The sequence below is a fragment of the Chenopodium album genome, chromosome 14, assembly GCF_948465745.1.
Source record: "Chenopodium album chromosome 14, dcCheAlbu1.1, whole genome shotgun sequence".
Classification (NCBI taxonomy): Eukaryota; Viridiplantae; Streptophyta; class Magnoliopsida; order Caryophyllales; family Amaranthaceae; genus Chenopodium; species Chenopodium album.
This window is the reverse complement of record NC_137847.1, coordinates 35,828,291-35,845,541: the sequence shown is the minus strand read 5'-3', so window position 1 is coordinate 35,845,541 and position 17,251 is coordinate 35,828,291. Positions and strand designations below refer to the sequence as shown.

Here is a 17,251-nt window from a genome sequence, read left to right as displayed (position 1 = left end):
TTTAAGAAAGAAAATAAAAAATCCATTGAGATACGTATTTTTATTGTTTTATCAGCTTACGTACTAGTATACTACGGAGTAATACAATATACAAATTAGACATGGCTCCTTGGTGAACAAAAGAGACAAAGCATTAAAGCACCCGGATCCACTCAATGTAGCACATTTAAGATGTGGTTAAATTTGTTCAAAAAAAAATGTGGTTAACTTTCTCCATTGATAATTGGCCATCAAAAGAGCAAACGGAGTGTCTCTGGATGATAGAACTATTGTATCCATCAATGAGGTAAATGAAGAAAAATTTTGAAATATACTTTTGGAAAGGAGTAGCTTTAAATTAACTGAAACATGATAAAAACAAACCAAATCTGTCTCCTTGTAGACAATAAATTCCTACAAAATTTAATCTTCAAGAACAATTCCAACTATAGCCGAAACTCCAAACATTCCAACAGCAGACGCCGTAAGCACAAGTTCTTCATTGGCAAACAACAAAGTTGCTAAGGAAATCTAGGAGCAACAGGGCTCAACTAACTTATATCAGCAATATACAAAGACAATATATAAGTTGCTAACTACTAAAATACATAAGAATCCAATCGCTTAAAATTAAAAATAGATATGAGGGGAGGGGGCAAATTAAGAATAGAAAGCTCCACTGAATGTTCCCTACCTGCAAAGCTGCTCGACTGCAGTAACAATTTGAGCAGGTTGAACCACAGTCCATTCTTCCAAAGTCCCAGCATAGGGAGTAGGTACATCTTGAGATGATAAACATACAACCGGGGCATCCAGATAATCATTGAAGTTTTCGTTAATAGCAGCAGTCAGACTAGCACCAATACCACCTGTTCTCATGCACTCTTCGACAATCAGCACTCTGTGGGTCTTCTTAATGGAGTTTCCAATTGTGTGCAAATCAAAGGGCTTTAATGAGCGGATATCGATCACCTCAGGGTCATACCCTTTGTTGACCAGTGTCTTGGCCGCCTGCATCACATGGTACCTCATACGGGAATAGGTCAAGATTGTTATATGTTCCCCAGGTCTTACCATCTCTGCTTCTTCCAATGATAGAACATATTCTTCATCGGGAATCCTCTCCTTAAGGTTGTAAAGCAGAACATGCTCAAAAAGAATAACAGGGTTCTCACTCCTAATTGCGGCTTTCATCAGTCCTTTAGCATTGTAAGGGGTGGAGCATGCAACCATTTGGATACCAGGAATTGATTGGAAGACTCAAGCCGTTGTGAATGCTCAGCCCCGAGCTGCCGTCCAACACCACCAGGGCCACGAATGACCACAGGAATGGTAAATTGGCCACCAGAAGTGTAATGCAGCATGCCACAGTTGTTCGAGATTTGGTTGAATGCCAATAAAAGGAATCCCATATTCATTCCCTCAATAACAGGCCTTAAGCCAGTCATAGCAGCTCCAATGCCCATTCCTGTGAAGGAATTTTCAGCGATTGGGGTGTCAAGAACTCTAAGATCTCCATATTTTGGGGCCAGTCCTTTAGTAACCTTGTAAGATCCACCATAGTGACCCACATCTTCACCCATGACACATACGCGAGCATCCCTTTCCATTTCCTCATCAAGACCTTCACGAAGTGCTTCAAAGAGCAAGACCTCATGCCTGGCAATCCAAGAAAATTTAGACAATTAGCAAAAACCAGTTGCAAAATATTTGTCAATGTGAAATCAGCTGAACCATAGCATACATAATCTGAACGGTAATGAATGAAAAGTACATGTTGCACAATGGTTTGCATCCACATTTAGCAAAAAGAATTACCAAACAAGTCAACTCCAAAAACATCGACATATACTTGCAAAAAATTAACATGAAAGCATATGTAGGAATTTCCACCCACTAATTCTAGTATATAAACAGCCAAACGCAGTATATAATAGTTATAATACGATATACTTGTTGCATCTTTCATTCCTCATTTTATATATCATATTAAAAAGCCACACTCCTTCCCCTTAATAGATACTCCGTACATAGGTAAAAATGCAAAAGCTTTGGGTTTGTGATAATCACTTGTCAATTTATAGTACTAGAATAGGAGGTGTAATCCTTCACGCTTATAGTAATATAGCTACAAGGCTTTTATATTGAAAAGTTGGTGATAAAGTTCTTCCAGGCACCAGCCTTCACCTCCACATGAAGAAAAAATTAGGAAAATTCTTGATTGTAGAATTGTACTTTTGAATTTTTTCATTAATAGCCAATTAGAATTTTCAACTATCAATGGTAGCCTTTAACATATAAAATTTCTAAAATGGACCTTAATGATGATTTTTGGTTAAAGTTATATTAATTCTTATTTTATTCAACCATGGTTAAGTTATCAAGCTTTTCTCCTCTCTTTTCTTTTTCTCCTAAATTCAGTCCCCAAAGTTCACCATAACTGAATTCAAACCAACTTACTCTCACCATCGCTGCCACCTCCAGCACTTCGTAACAATAGCAAACAAAATCCACACGACCACACCTTACTCCTAGAGCTGTCAAAAGCTTATTTGACCCGAACCCGATTATGAACCGACCTGTTTAAACCCGGAAAAATGGTGAGTGAACACGATATGACCCAACCTGAAACCAACCCCAGACTTGAGTATTTGAGACCCGAACCCGAACATGAACCGACCTGAATATAACCCGTAATTTATTGACCTAGACCGAACTCTAAACCGAGATTGACTCACACCTATTTTAACCCGTGAAAATCCAAATTTAACCAGTTACTAACCTGACCCGAATTTAACCCGACCAGTTACTAACTCAACTTAAATTCAACCCGATCTGTCACTAAATCGACCAAAAATCAACTCGACTTGTAATTGACCCGACCTAAATTCAACCCGACTTGTTCTCAACCCATTTCGATCCCAACCTGTTATTGACCTGACTTGATTTCAAATCACCTTAAATTCTATTTAGACCACCTTATTAATATATAGTTATATAGTTACATACTCCTTTCTAAATTATTTCTACTATGAATATGATGTTCGCCGCACAAATAAAATTATAAGATTATATTATATGAAATTAATGACATCTTGAGTGTGTCACTTGTGTAGTTGTGTGCTTGTGCAAACGAGTTACTATGAGAAGTTCAATAGTCAATAGTTCAATACATACTACTCCGTACATAGACTAATTATAGCTATTTGCTCATTTCTAAGTGTTAGAATATATTTAGCATATATTCACCAATTATTGTATATATCTTTATTATTGTAGATATAGACTAGCTAAATAAAGATATATACAATAATTAGAGAATATATGCTAAATATATTCTAAGCTACTCGTAAAGTTGTAACTTCATAAGGCTAAAAGTACTCTATGTTAATATTTTTGTGCAAGATCAAAGAATTTTTGTCCGGGATGTAGGGAGACCAAGTCGGTCTAGCAAAATAAAGAAGCATCATCCCCAAATTTAAGTGTTAAATATAGTACATATTTGTTGTATGGTCAAAGGAGATAATTCCCAGGTAACTATTGTTGATGACTATTTTTGGAAAGTTTGGATTTATTTGCTTATTGATAAAACAGAGGTATTTCAAATGTTTATGGCTTTTATTGCTATGGTTAATCGCCAATTCTCTCGAGTTGTTAAAATAGTTCAAAGTGATAATGGTATTGAATTTAACAGTTTGTTTGATTATTTTTTAGCTATTAAGATTGTGTTTCAAACTTCTTGCGTTGTAACACCGCAACACATGGGAGGGTTGAGCGAAAACACAAACACATTCTAAATGTTGGGAGAGCATTATGATTCCAAGCTAAATTACCGATTTATTTTTGGGGGGAGTGTGTTCTTGCTGCAGCTCATTTGATTAATCATACCCTAACTCCTCTCTTGCAAAATAAAACCCCTATTGAAATTCTCTTCAATAAATCCCCATCTTTTGATGCAATTCATACTTTTGGTTGTCTTTGCTTTGCTCACAGTCAAAAAACCAAAAGGGATAAATATGCTAGTAGAAGTCGAAAGTGTGTGTTTATGGGATACCCATTTGGACAAAAAGGGTGGAGGTTGTATGATCTTGATAAAAAGGAATTTTTTGCCTCTCGAGATGTCAAGTTTGTTGAAAATGTGTTTCCATTTGGTTACCCAAATGATGTGAATATTGATTCAAATAGCTATGTTGGCGGACTATGAGGTGATAATAATGCGGATCATGTTGGTATTGTTGGTGATAATTCTTTGGAAAATGTTGATGGCAATTCATGTACTCCAGCTACAAATACTAACGGCTCGCTTCAACCCATCGCCCGGGCTGAGGACGCCATTTCCTCACACAACACTGATTTGGGCGCTAATGAGGCTGCAGGCGCTGGTTAGACCAGTAGCAACAGATGAGTCAGCAAAAGTCAACATAACAACATAGCTCCGATTTGGGGGAAAAATATCCTTTGGTTTTGCTTCGAGATGTTGTTACTCATATAGTTTTTGCTAATAGTCCACCTAACTCCGTCTCCTTCCAATCACTCCTCAAGTACTCCACATCCTTTAGCACATTTTATAAATTGTGACAATTTTTCTTCGCATCATCGGACGTTTCTTGCAGGTATCGTTAAAAGCAAGGATCCAAAGAATTTTAAGGAGGCAATGAAATCGAACAATTGGCGCAAATCCATGAAAGAAGAAATACAAGCTGTGGAGGATAATGGTACTAGGACTTTGGAGCATCTTCCGTGAATGGGTATATAAGACCAAGTTTTTGTCTAATAGAGATGTTGAGCAACTCAAATATCTGTTAGTCATATTTGGTAATCATCAAAAAGAAGGCATTGATTATAATGAGTTGTTTGCTCCGGTTGCAAAAATGACCACTCTTCGGGCTTTTCTAGCTATTACGAGTCTAAAAATTGGGAACGCAATCAAATGGATGTACACAATACCTTTCTCCATGGTGACCTTGAAAAAAAGTGTATATGAAGTTGTCTCCCGGGTTTGAAAAGTTCTTATCCATCTTTGGTTTGGAGATTGAGAAACTCCTCGTACGGTTTGAACAAGCTTCGCGATGTTGGTTTGCCAAACTAGTCACTGCTTTGAAAAAGTATGGTTTTCTTCAATCTTATTCAAATTATTCATTATTCACATTAACTAAAGCACAAGTTCAGATTAATGTTTTAGTTTATGTTGATGATCTGGTTGGGAATGATTCCACTGCGATTGTTACTTTCAAAGCTTATCTTAGTGAAGCTGTCTCCCGGGTTTGAAAAGTTCTTATCCATCTTTGGTTTGCAGATTGAGAAAGTCCTTGTACGGTTTGAACAAGCTTCGCGATGTTGGTTTGCCAAACTAGTCACTGCTTTGAAAAAGTATGGTTTTCTTCAATCTCATTCAGATTATTCATTATTCACATTAACTAATGCACAAGTTCAGATTAATGTTTTAGTTCATATTGATGATCTGGTTAGGAATGATTCCACTGCGATTGTTACTTTCAAAGCTTATCTTAGTGATTGTTTCGAGATGAAGGACCTCGGTCCCTTAAATATTTTTTATTTTTTTAGCATAAAGGTTGCCAGAGATTAGACATCATTTCGGAAGCTGGTTTGTTAGGTGCTAACCCGAGTGGGTTTCCCATTGAGCAAAACCATAAGCTCGGCCTACCTAATGGAGAGTTAATTGCACACGAGAAGCTTATGGGAGACTTGTGGGACGTTTGATCTATCTCGCAGTCACGTGTCCTGACTTTATAGGGTCGGTGTGTTTCAGATTGGGCTGCTTGTCCAATCATTCGTTGGTCTCTCATCTCGTGGAAGACAAAGAAGCAATACACAGTGTCACGAACGTCGGCAAAAGCTGAACATACGTCTATGGAAGATATTACTTGCAAGTTAAAGTGGCTTAAGGCTTTGTTGCTAAGTATGGGGGTGCAACACCCGAAAGCTTTTAAGTTATTTTGTAACAGTTAGTCCACACTGCATATCGCAAAGAACCCAGTTTTTCATGAACGAACAAAGCATATAGAGATTGATTGTCACTTTGTTTGGGATGCAATTAATGAAGGTTTGATTTCTCCATTGCATGTTCCAACATCATCAAAGTTGGCAGATATCTTTACAAAAACACTCGACAAGTCTCAGTTTGATAATCTTCTCTCGAAGTTGGGCATTCTCGAGGCTCCGAATTGAGGGGGGTATTGAGGATATCCGATAATATTTTGTGATATAATTTCATAATATTTTGAGGCATGCTGTTAGGATATTTTTGTGGTAAATATATTGTAAATTAGTTAGTTTTTCTAAATTCCAGATTAACTTTTATTCTTAGTTTAGGGATTCTTGTAATATATATATATATATATATATATATATATATATATATATATATATATATATATATATATATATATATATATATATAGGGTGAGCAATGAATGAGAAGGCAAGCCGTATCAATGCAATTTTCTACACATTTCAATAAAAATAATTTCAGTTCAGCAAATATAAGTTCAGTTCGGTAAAATTAATTTCAAGTTAGTAAAAATAATTACACTTCAGCAAAAATCAGTAACTGTAAAGAAGAAATATAATAGAAAATCAGTAAAAATAATTTCAGTTTGGCAAAAATAATTTCAATTCATTAAAAATAATTGAAGTTCAGTAAAAATAAGGTGAAGTGAACGAGGTCTTAGGTTAATGCCTTTAAATTTATTGGCTTAGTGCACTAAAAACTCTATAAGCTAGTAACAATTTGAATAGTTAACCACCTTCCAAGTGAATCCATGTGCACCAATTTCAACCAACTCAATTAAAAACCTTTGTCTCACTTGATACTTATACAAATTAGTTTCTTTAAAATTGGATGAAAAAACAAAATAAAAATTCCCACAAAAGATTGGCTAGATTGAATAAGCTATAAAGTTCATCATTGCTCATACTAGATACAACATCACATGACGTAGTGCAAAATTTTAACAGGAATGCAAAAGAGTAATAAAAAAGGTACGAAAATAGACATCATACAGGATTTAAGTCCGAATTATAATTCTCATATTTCAGAACAATTACAATTTCTATGTAAAAAAAAGGAAATTTTGACATTTGCTACCATGAAAAACGCCTCGATTCACATTTGTTACCATTTTAAAAAAAAAAATTTCATTTTGCTACCACCTAAATCACAATTTGTTAGAAATTACTAACCCATGCCTTACACCGTAACAATTTCCGTCAATGGGGCCGAACCACCGTCCAACCACCCCCTCCCCTGCCCTGCCGTGCCGGCGGCCGGCGCCGGCGACCCCAACCCCCTCCCTTTCCCCCACCACGAAGCCAACCCCCACCTCCCTTTCCCCACCCACCGAATTCAGCCCCCCTCCCTGTTCCCTCCACCGGAATCGACCCCCTCCCCTTCTCCTACCCTTTACGGCCATCCCTAACCCTAAACCCTCACCTTCTCCTACCCTTTAGGGTTTCGCTCATGGTGGTTTTGGGGTGGTGGTTTAGGGTTAGGGGTGTCGGTTTTTGGGTGGGGGAAGGGGAGGGGGGTCGCTTTCGATGGGGGTAACGGGGAGGGGGGATGATTTCGGTGGGGGTTGTCTTCGTGGGTGGTGGGGTTGGCTTCGTGGGTGGGGAAAAGGGAGGGGCGTGAGGTCACTCGAGCCGGCCGAATCTTTTGGCGCCGGCCGTCGGCAAGGGGGAGGGTAAGGGGTGGCAGTGAGGGGAGGGGGTGGCAGTGGGGTGGGTGGGTTTTTTTTCCTTTTTTTTTTTTAATTTTTCTTTTTTTTTTTAATAAACTTAACGGAAATCCTAACGGATTCCGTTAAGTGGTAGTGATTTCTAACAAACTCTGATTTAGGTGATAGCAAAGTAAAAAAAAAGAGTTTAAAACAGTAACAAATGTGAATCGAGGTGTTTTTCCTGGTAGCAAATGTCAAATTTTCCTAAAAAAATGTATAAAAAATTATGAATACCACTATGTACTACTTTTTGGATGCATGTGCATTCTTTATTTCAATTTAGTAATTATGATTTACGAATACTACAACAATTTAGGTGCAAGTTAATTTTTATTTCAATTAAGTAATTACAATTTATGAATGCTACTACTTTGTAGGTGCATGTGCATTCTAAATTTTCAATTATGTATTAATTTCCATTCATTTGACCTTAGGCTTGTTTATTTTATCTTATATTTTTTAAAAATAATAATAATAACAATTTTAGCTAATTTCATACTATGTTGCACGGAAACAGATACGGAGACAAAAACAGATACGGATACAGGGACGGGATACCGCAAAATCAAAATTTCTAAAAACGAGTACGGCATGGATACAGCAATAAAAAAAATATAAATCCATAAAATGTAAATTAAATTTAAAATATAGTACTATTTAAAACGAAAAAATAAAAATAAAATAATTAAAAAAATTAAAAAAAAAAAAAAAAAGGAAAGTGACTTCTACCTACATCTACAGTCTACAATCACTAACTTTAAATAAAAAATTAAAAAAAAATAAAAAAAGAAAAGTAAACAACAAGTTTGAGGAAAGAGAAAAGAAAGTGAAACAATTACAGGTTGAAGCCTAGAAGTCTAGAAGCAGAACAAAGGGAAAAGAAAGTGAAACAATTACAGGTTGAAGCCTCGCCGGTGTCCGGATTGTCGCAGGTGGTCACCGCCTCCCCGGCCGCCGCAGACAACTAAATCAGGTCGCACCTCCAAGGGAGTCGCCGTTCATAATTATTAGGGTTTTAGAGAATTGAGGAAAATTGAAAATCAGGTTCGGAATTCCCTAATTTGAGGTTTTTTTTTTTTTTTTTATGAAAGGGTTGGGATTCTAAGGAAACGTCAGAAAATGGGCCAAGCCGTCCTCGATACGTATCCAAACTAGAGGCTAGCCATCCCCAAATTAGCTTGTCGTACCACTTTCGAAGGGGACGCCTCGGGGACGTTTCCCAGCCGTACCCGTACCGTACCCGTCCCAGAAACGTATCCGGTACGGGAGACGGCATCCATTTGGCAAATCCGTGCAACATTGATTTGAGATAAAAAAAAGCAAAAATACACTTAAATAATCCAAACTACTGCCGATTTATTTCTAATAATCCCAACTGAGGTTTATTTTTTAATAATCCTAACTATGCCCTGAATTTGCCTTCAATAGACCTAAAAACCGATTACTTGCTCAAAGGGAAACCTTTTTTTGTTTTTATTTTTAAATGCCACATGTCAACACATGATCGACCTAATATCAATAAAAAAAGGAAAGAAAAAAAATTAAAAAAAAAAAAAACAAAAACCAACCCAGCCACCCCCTCCTGCCTTCACCCACCGTTAAACCCTAAGCCAACCCCCAAAACCACCGACCACAGGCGCCGGCCACCTCCCTAACTCCCCAAAAATGGTCAGCGAGCCCTCCCAACCTCAAAAACACACGCAACTGATCCACCTCAACCCCCTAAATCACTCTCCTCCCTTCGCTCCTCCTTCGGCGGAAAACAAAAAAAAAAATCAGTGCCGCTCCTCCTCCCTTCCTACACCCTCGAAACCGCCAAGGAAGTCGAATTCAAGGGTTAGGGAAGGGAGGAGGGTCGTTTTCGATGGTGGGAAGGTTGTTTTCGACGGTCGATTTCGGTGATTTGGGAATGGGAGTTTTCGACGATTTAGTGGTTTGGGGATGGGAATGAGCCGGCTAAGGTGGTTTTTTGGTTGGGAAGGGCCCATCGTCCATTTTCGAGGGTTTGGGGAGACGGTCGCCATTTCCCGACGGGCTGGGGGTTGGCCCTAGTGTTTTGCGGTGGCGTAAGGGGAGGGGTGGTGGCTGTTAGGGTTATTTTTTTTAATTTTTTTTCTTTTTTTCTTTATTTTTTTTAATTTAGACCAATCACGTGCTAACATGCGTATTGGTTACCTGTTACAGTAAGTCATTGACATGGTGTTGACCGGATGGGCCTATTAGAGGCAAACACAGGGCATAGTTAGGATTATTAAAAAATAACCTTAGTTGGGATTATTAAAAGTAAATCGGCAATAGTTGGGATTATTAAAGTGTATTTTTCCTAAAATAAAATTAGAAAAAAAAAATAAGTTCGGATAATGATTGAATTGAACGTGATAATGATTGAATGCGAGTATGAGTATATGACAATGACTCGATGATAACCAACTCGAATAATAATTTACATGAACCCAATCATGAATTGACTTGTTAGAACTCGAGATAGTGGTGACCCGAACTAGAGCTATCAAAAGCTGATTTGAACCAAAAAATTTACCCGAACCTGATTATGGTGACCAATCCCGATTTGACCCGACCTGAAACCAACCCTAAACCCGAGTATTTGAGACCTGAATCCGAACATGGTATAACAAAATCTGAAACCAACCCGAGACCCGATTTAACCCAAGGTTTCGAGCCCAAAACCGAACATGACCCCACCTGAAAATGACCTAACCGGAATAAAACCCGCAAATTATTAACCTGAACCGAACCGAACCTGAGAATGACCCTTACTCGTTATAACTCAAATGTAACCCGATTTGTTACTAATCCGACCCGAATTCAACTTCGTTGTTATTAACCCAACCCGACCCAAACCCAATAGGATGCATGACCAAATGTGACCCGACCTGAACATGACCTGACCCTAACCCGACCAGCATAGGTAATGCTATTAACCCGACCTAAATTTACCTGACATTAACCAAACGCGAATACCCAAATCAATAGCTCTACTTACTCCCACCAAACCATTGTTTGTTGAGTAACGTGATCGAAATCAGTTTCTATTATTTAGGAATGTTGGTAGTCTAGAATTCTTATTAAATAATGTAGTTTAGTAGCACTTTCCTATTTAAAGCCTTTTAAATTATTCTTGGAATGGATAGAACATAAGTTTTAATGTTTTTTCCCTTTTCTCATCTCATTATACTATAATTTCAACATGGTATCCGAGCAAATCCAGTTTTGATCCTAAGACAAAACACATTACTCCCTCTGTCCCATAATATAGTTCCTATTTTCCTATTTTAGCAATCCAAAATGTTGTTCTTGTTTCTATTTTTGTATAATATGTAAAGACTATTATACCCTCACTTTTTAAACTTTATTCATTGTGCTTCCTAAATAACCTTTGAATTTTGCACATGCCTTACTTTTTTCCACTTTCTCTCTCTAACTTTGTCTATAATTGTACTTTTCACTTTTATTAATATACTCCATCCACTTTCTCTTCCTATTTCTTAAATATCGTGAATAAACACAAACAGAAACTATATTATGGGACGGAGGGAGTATTAAAAAAAAAAATGAGTCGTGAGTGAAACAAAGAACATCGTCTTGTTTCATTAGTGTTTGTCGTAGAATTAATGAAGTAGTTTACGTTGTAGTAATGCATGCTCTTTGAAGCAAGGGGTGTGTTCATTGTAGTGCTTCAAAGTAGTGGAATGTGCATGAGTAGTTAACTATTGACCCAAGAAATAATAGCTAACTACTCACGCACATCCCACTACTTTGAAGCACTATAACCAACACACCCCCTTGCTTCAAAGAGCATAGCATACATCAATACAACCATAGAATGAAAACTCGACCATTACGTTGCAAAGCAGCCAAGTTGTAACGGATTTCGAAGGCACCGTTATCGATATTTCCCGTTTTGTAACGTGCTTTTACAAATTGTCGCATTCTCGGCCGTAATGGACGATACACGTTTATAACGCCCATGAAATACCTTGAATTCGCGAGTTTGTGGAATTTTCATCTAAAACACCATTGTTGTAGCTATTGTACGATCCAAATTGAAAGAGAGAAAGGGGAACACAGGTGAGAATGATTGAGTGGGGGTTGAAAATCGATGGTAGTATGAGACAGCTAGCAAATATTTGGTGGTTCTTTTATTTATTTTCTTTTGACTGGTTGACCCCACACATTCTCTCTTTTTCTTTGTAAAGGAACTGTACTAATCACGTGATAGGAGGTTCTCACTCATTAAAATCTTCATTTGCTTATAAGTGGTTTTGATTTCTTCATATAATTATTTTTATTACACTATTTTACTCTTATGAAAGATATTAAATTCTCATTTTATAGTATATTCATAGAAAATTATTGAGTAAACAAAAATACATTTTAAAAAATAAATAATGCTCTATAAAAAAAAAAAAAATAATAAAATAAAATAAAAAATTCTACCACGACCACCGCGTTCCGGTCCACGACGAACGCATCATTTCCGTTATCATAACAACGCGACCGTTTCCCCCGATCGCGATAGATACCGCATTTTTATTCTATGAATACAACATAAACTACTCCAATAATTTTCTTTGTTATGGATTGAAGAGGTACATGCAACCACGACCACAAACACGAACTCAAGACTTTAACTCGGCACTTTAACTTGAAAGGCTTTATCCTCGACATCTTCATTTGTAGACTTATCCATCATTTCTTCATGAGTCATCAAGGACCTCATCAAATGTATATGTTGATAAGTCCTTAGACTCTAAGTCCTTAGACTCCAAAATTTCGGTAACATGTTTATAATCTTTCATTAGTGAAGGCTTCTCAATACCTTAGTAACATTAGTCTCATTAGTAATGGTATCACCATAAATTCTCATTTGACTTACAATTCTGGATACTTTGGGCAAAACTTTGGATAGTTTCTCTACTTGCATTGTCATGCTCTCAAAACTACTACGTAGAGTTTGCAATTTAATGGTAATCACCTTCTTATCATCGAAATATTCTTGTTTCAGAATTTCCCATGCTTGTTTGGACGTTAACGCAGTAAGAATATTTCAGTGATAAGAAGGTGATTGTCGTTAAATTGCAAACTCTACATAGTAGTGTTGAGAGCATGGGAATGCAAGATAGAGAAACTATCCAAAGTTTCTTGTTTAGAATATCCGAAATTGCAAGTCAAATAAGAATTTATGGTGATACCATTACTAATGAGACTATTGTTAGTAAGGTATTGAGAAGCCTTCACAAAATGAAAGATTATAACCATGTGGTTACCTGAATATTAGAGATTAAGGACTTATCAACATATACATTTGATGAGAACATATACATTTGATGAGTTCCTTGATGACTCATGAAGAAAGGATGGATAAGTCAACGGATGAAAATGTCGAGGAGAAAGCCTTTCAAGTTAAAGTCCCGAGTTCATTGTAGTACATAGCAAAGAGAATTACCAGAGTAGTTTAATGCATGCTCTTTGAAACAAGGGGGTGTGTTGGCTGTAGTGCATCAAAGTAATGGGATGTGCGTGAGCAGTTAGCCATTATTTAAGAAGTTGGGTTAGGAGTATTAGATTGGTTATTCATGTTAAGTTAGAGAGTCAAATAAATTTAGTTGTCAATGGTTTTGTTAGTGGGTAAAATCATGGTATTAAGAGCTCCTAATTAGATCTTGGGAAAAATTGAGACAGAAGGGAAAGAGATGATTTCATTGTTAGTGAATAAGAGAAATGAGCAACGTAGCTTGATTTCATTGTTAGTGAGCAATAAGTTTATTTAAAGAGATGTTATCTTGCATTTTGAGTGTTTTTTGTGTCAAACCATAATAGAAGTAATGATTAGTGTGATGTGCGGATGGGTTCCCTTTTAGCCCATGAAAAGGGATTTAATCATGTGAAAAAGAGGGCAAAAAATTATTTGAGGTTTTCTTACAAGTGTGGAAGTCATAATAAACGCAGAGACGGTCTCCAAGATTATACCAAAGATTTTTGGTACAATGCAAGTTGACATGGTTAATTTGAGGACAATGCCAAAAAGAGTTAGTGGAGAGAACTCCATTTAACGTAAGCTACGTGAAAATGTTCATCAAGAAGATCAAATAATTGATAAGAGGTGCATAACAAAAAATGTGTAGGTGATGAGATGTGCATCACAAATTAAAACGTGTAGCAAGATATTATGAAACTCAAACTGGAAGATTGCATGCTCTTCTAAAGTAAGTGTGTGGTTACATGTTCGGGTTGAGATAAAAAAAAAAAAAAAAAAAAAAAAAAAAAAAAAAAAAAAGAGTGTATCGAGTTCATGTCAAAGTCCATCGCAATATCGACCATTGTTGTTAGTTGCAAAATTTAGCAATTGTATATGATTTTGAATCAAAAGGGAGTGTTCAGTAACATGATCAAAATTAGTTCTATTATTTAAGAATGTTGGTAGCTTAGGATATTAAATAATGTAGTTTATTAGTAGCACTTTCCTATATAAAGCCTTGTAAATTGTTCTTGGAATGGATTGAATATAGGTTTTAATGTTCTTTCCCTTTCTCATCTCTTTATATTATAATTTTATCCGCCACCACCACCCTCCGGCACAACATTGAGAAACAGAGTCCTAGTTCTTAATGAGATAGTAGATTTTGTTTAGAGTGGTGTAGAAATTGATTGCTATAGTGGATGCTCCGGTGGCTGCTCCGCTTACGCCAACAATATTCAGCACCTTTCCCAGAGTCAAATATTGAGTGCGAGAATAAGAGACTATTTGTAGTAAATATGGATGATTTGAATAAGATAATTAGGGATTTAGGGGAGCATAAGATGAGAATTAAACAAGAATTGGTTGATTATAGGTTGTAATGTGAATATTTGAAGGAAAAAAACCTCAAAATTCGAGAAGAAGAATATAGTACAGTCTAATACAATGACGAATGACAAGTTAGAGAGGAAATTGAGTCCTTAAAGTAATCTGAAACACATATCACACCAAAAAGGCTCCACTTGGTTTGTAGATTACTTGTAATACAGCAATGAGCTTCCACAAAACTAACACCCTTCTTAACCAAGAAAACTAAGCATAAAATCAAGTCAATAAACTCAAATTTTATAGAACACAATCTGGTCTTCGACGGCGGTAATGGTAGTCGATGGCGGGCCGGAAACGAGTAGTAGGGGAGGGGGTTGGGGGAAGAAGAGAGCTGACAGTGGCGGGTCAAGTGGTGGGCCAGGAAAGATGGATGGAAGGTGGAGGAATAAGGTGCTTCAATGGAGGAGAGACAAAGTGAATGTTTGTTAATGGTAGAAAAGTTGAGCCTCGAGAACAAAGAAGAAGGTAAGAGTGAGCAAAAGGTTAACTATAGTTAGCTATAGTTAGATTTGTGTTAACGGAAAATCATAATTAAGATCACATTTGAGAAATTTTGTAGGTTCAGGTTTAGCATTGATAATCGAAAAAAAAAAGTGGCTACCAATGAAAAAAGTCAAAAGTACAGGACTACTAATGAGAATATCCCTAAAATTATAGTTTGCCAAGACTCCATCATGTAATGAAAAAAGAGCTAGAACTCTAATCATTTATTATTAGTAATCCAAAATGTTTGAACTCAGAATAAGCCAAGGAAAATGGACTAGAAGAAAGAACGAGTTACACACTAACACATAGAAATCCAAGTACCCAAAAAAGTGGTTATATGCTTTCTAAATAATGTTGGCTTCTATCATAGACTAAAACCAATGAACAAGTTGAGTATATTCTTACCACATGAACTTTGAAAAAGATTATTTACTTAAGGTAAGTTTTCCAACCAAAAGCATAGTTCGAAGAGTATCATTCCAGATCATAGGTTTGTGAGTATTGTGAGATTTGTGAGTATTGTGAGATTTGTGACTATAGAAGAGAGGTTCAAAAGAAATGCAAATGGATGCAAACGAGTCATTATGTTAGATTACATAGTTAAGAGTGATTTCTATTCTTAGAGCGAATTCAAATGTAACCGAATCTTATATGCTACCAGGTACATCCACAACATAGACAGAGAGATATATGTACTTTGTTTAAATATGAAAATGCACTAATCACCTGTAAAGTAAGCAAAAACTCTAACAACCAATAATACCAACAATATTAGAGAAATCTATGTACTATGTTTTGATGTATAAAGAACAAAACAACAAGCCAAAATCTCCAAGGTCCAAAATAATCACATGAGAAAATGGCATAAAAGGCCTTCATATAGGCAATATAGCATAGTGCTTACCCGGTTTTTGAAGGCGCGGTAGGAGCAGCTGGTGTCTGCAAAAATATAACAACATTAAAATCAAGTTTAAGTTCCTAATTTCAGAAATGCACATTGCATGATTAGAAATTTTTTAACTAGCTTAATACAAAAATAATATAAGAAAAATTCCTAATGATTCAGAATACATGATTAGATAATAATTGGATAGAAATTACTCACAGAAACAGCCTGAGAAACCAATTTCCCAGTCCGGCAACGGCCCGGCATCAAACCACGTTTCGCATTGAGGTCAGATCTTACCACCACAAACCCAACTTTCCTTCCTAAATTGGTAACATAAAATTAATCAATAACAAAAAATTTTAAACCTGATCAACAAATCAATCAAATTTCCACTAATCAATCAAATTTCCACTAATCTTCAAGATAAAACCCATAGAAATTACATAATATATTATTTCGATTGTTGTATTATTGCAAACTTAGAATCTAATAGCATCAGAAGAATCAAACCAATGTAAATCCTAACACAAACAATATTGAATGAATCTCCAAAAATGCAATTCAAATCTAGATTACTAAAACGCAACAGAAACACAGAAATCAAAATTTTACCATTAAATTTCCTGGAATCGATTGAATTGACAGCAGAGAAAGATGAAGGAGCACCTAAAGACTGAATGCTAGTAGCCATTGGAAATTGGTACTGGTAGATAGATGGAGGAGAGAGAAAAGTTGGGTGTTTGATGAATTTTTATAGGATGAAGAAAATTGGGCGGAGAAACTGAGGGAAGAAAGCAATGTAGGAGTGTTTACAGGTTAGAACTCCCAGAAGTAGCAACAACAAATAACATTCTTCAAGTTCTTTTTAATTTTAAGCTGGTATTTGGATTTATTTTGTGACACTTCGATTGCATCGCCTACTTTTCTCTTGTGCTGTTAAAAGTTAGTTTGCCAACCAACAAGCAGGTGGTTGATGTCGATTATTGAATTTGAAGGAGGATTGTGATTTGTGAGTTTTTTTTTTTTTTAAGTTAAAAGGATCTAATTAAAATTAACTAGTGTCTCGGGACGTTAAATAATTAATTAATTAATTAGGTTAGGCCCTATTCTTTTGAGCTTGTGGGCAGGGTGGAGCAGAGCAGGAGGCAGCACAGCAGAGCAGAGCAGAACATAGTCGAGCCAAGCAAATTTCATTATTATTATTATTATTTTATTATTATTATTACTACTACTACTACTACTACTGCTGTTACTGCTGCTGCTGCTGCTACTACTACTACTACTACTACT

General features: G+C 36.3%; 1 pseudogene across 1 annotated transcript; it reads right to left on the bottom strand.

Moving 5' to 3' along the window:
• Nucleotides 1–333: 333 nt before the first annotated feature.
• On the bottom strand, nucleotides 334–16,824 carry LOC145579180 (pyruvate dehydrogenase E1 component subunit beta-3, chloroplastic-like; annotated as a pseudogene). The gene is made up of 4 exons (XR_014099079.1): nucleotides 16,574–16,824; nucleotides 16,178–16,281; nucleotides 15,977–16,011; nucleotides 334–1,638 (listed from the first exon to the last, which is right to left on the bottom strand). The product of XR_014099079.1 is annotated as a pyruvate dehydrogenase E1 component subunit beta-3, chloroplastic-like (transcript).
• Between the last annotated feature and the right edge of the window lie 427 nt (nucleotides 16,825–17,251).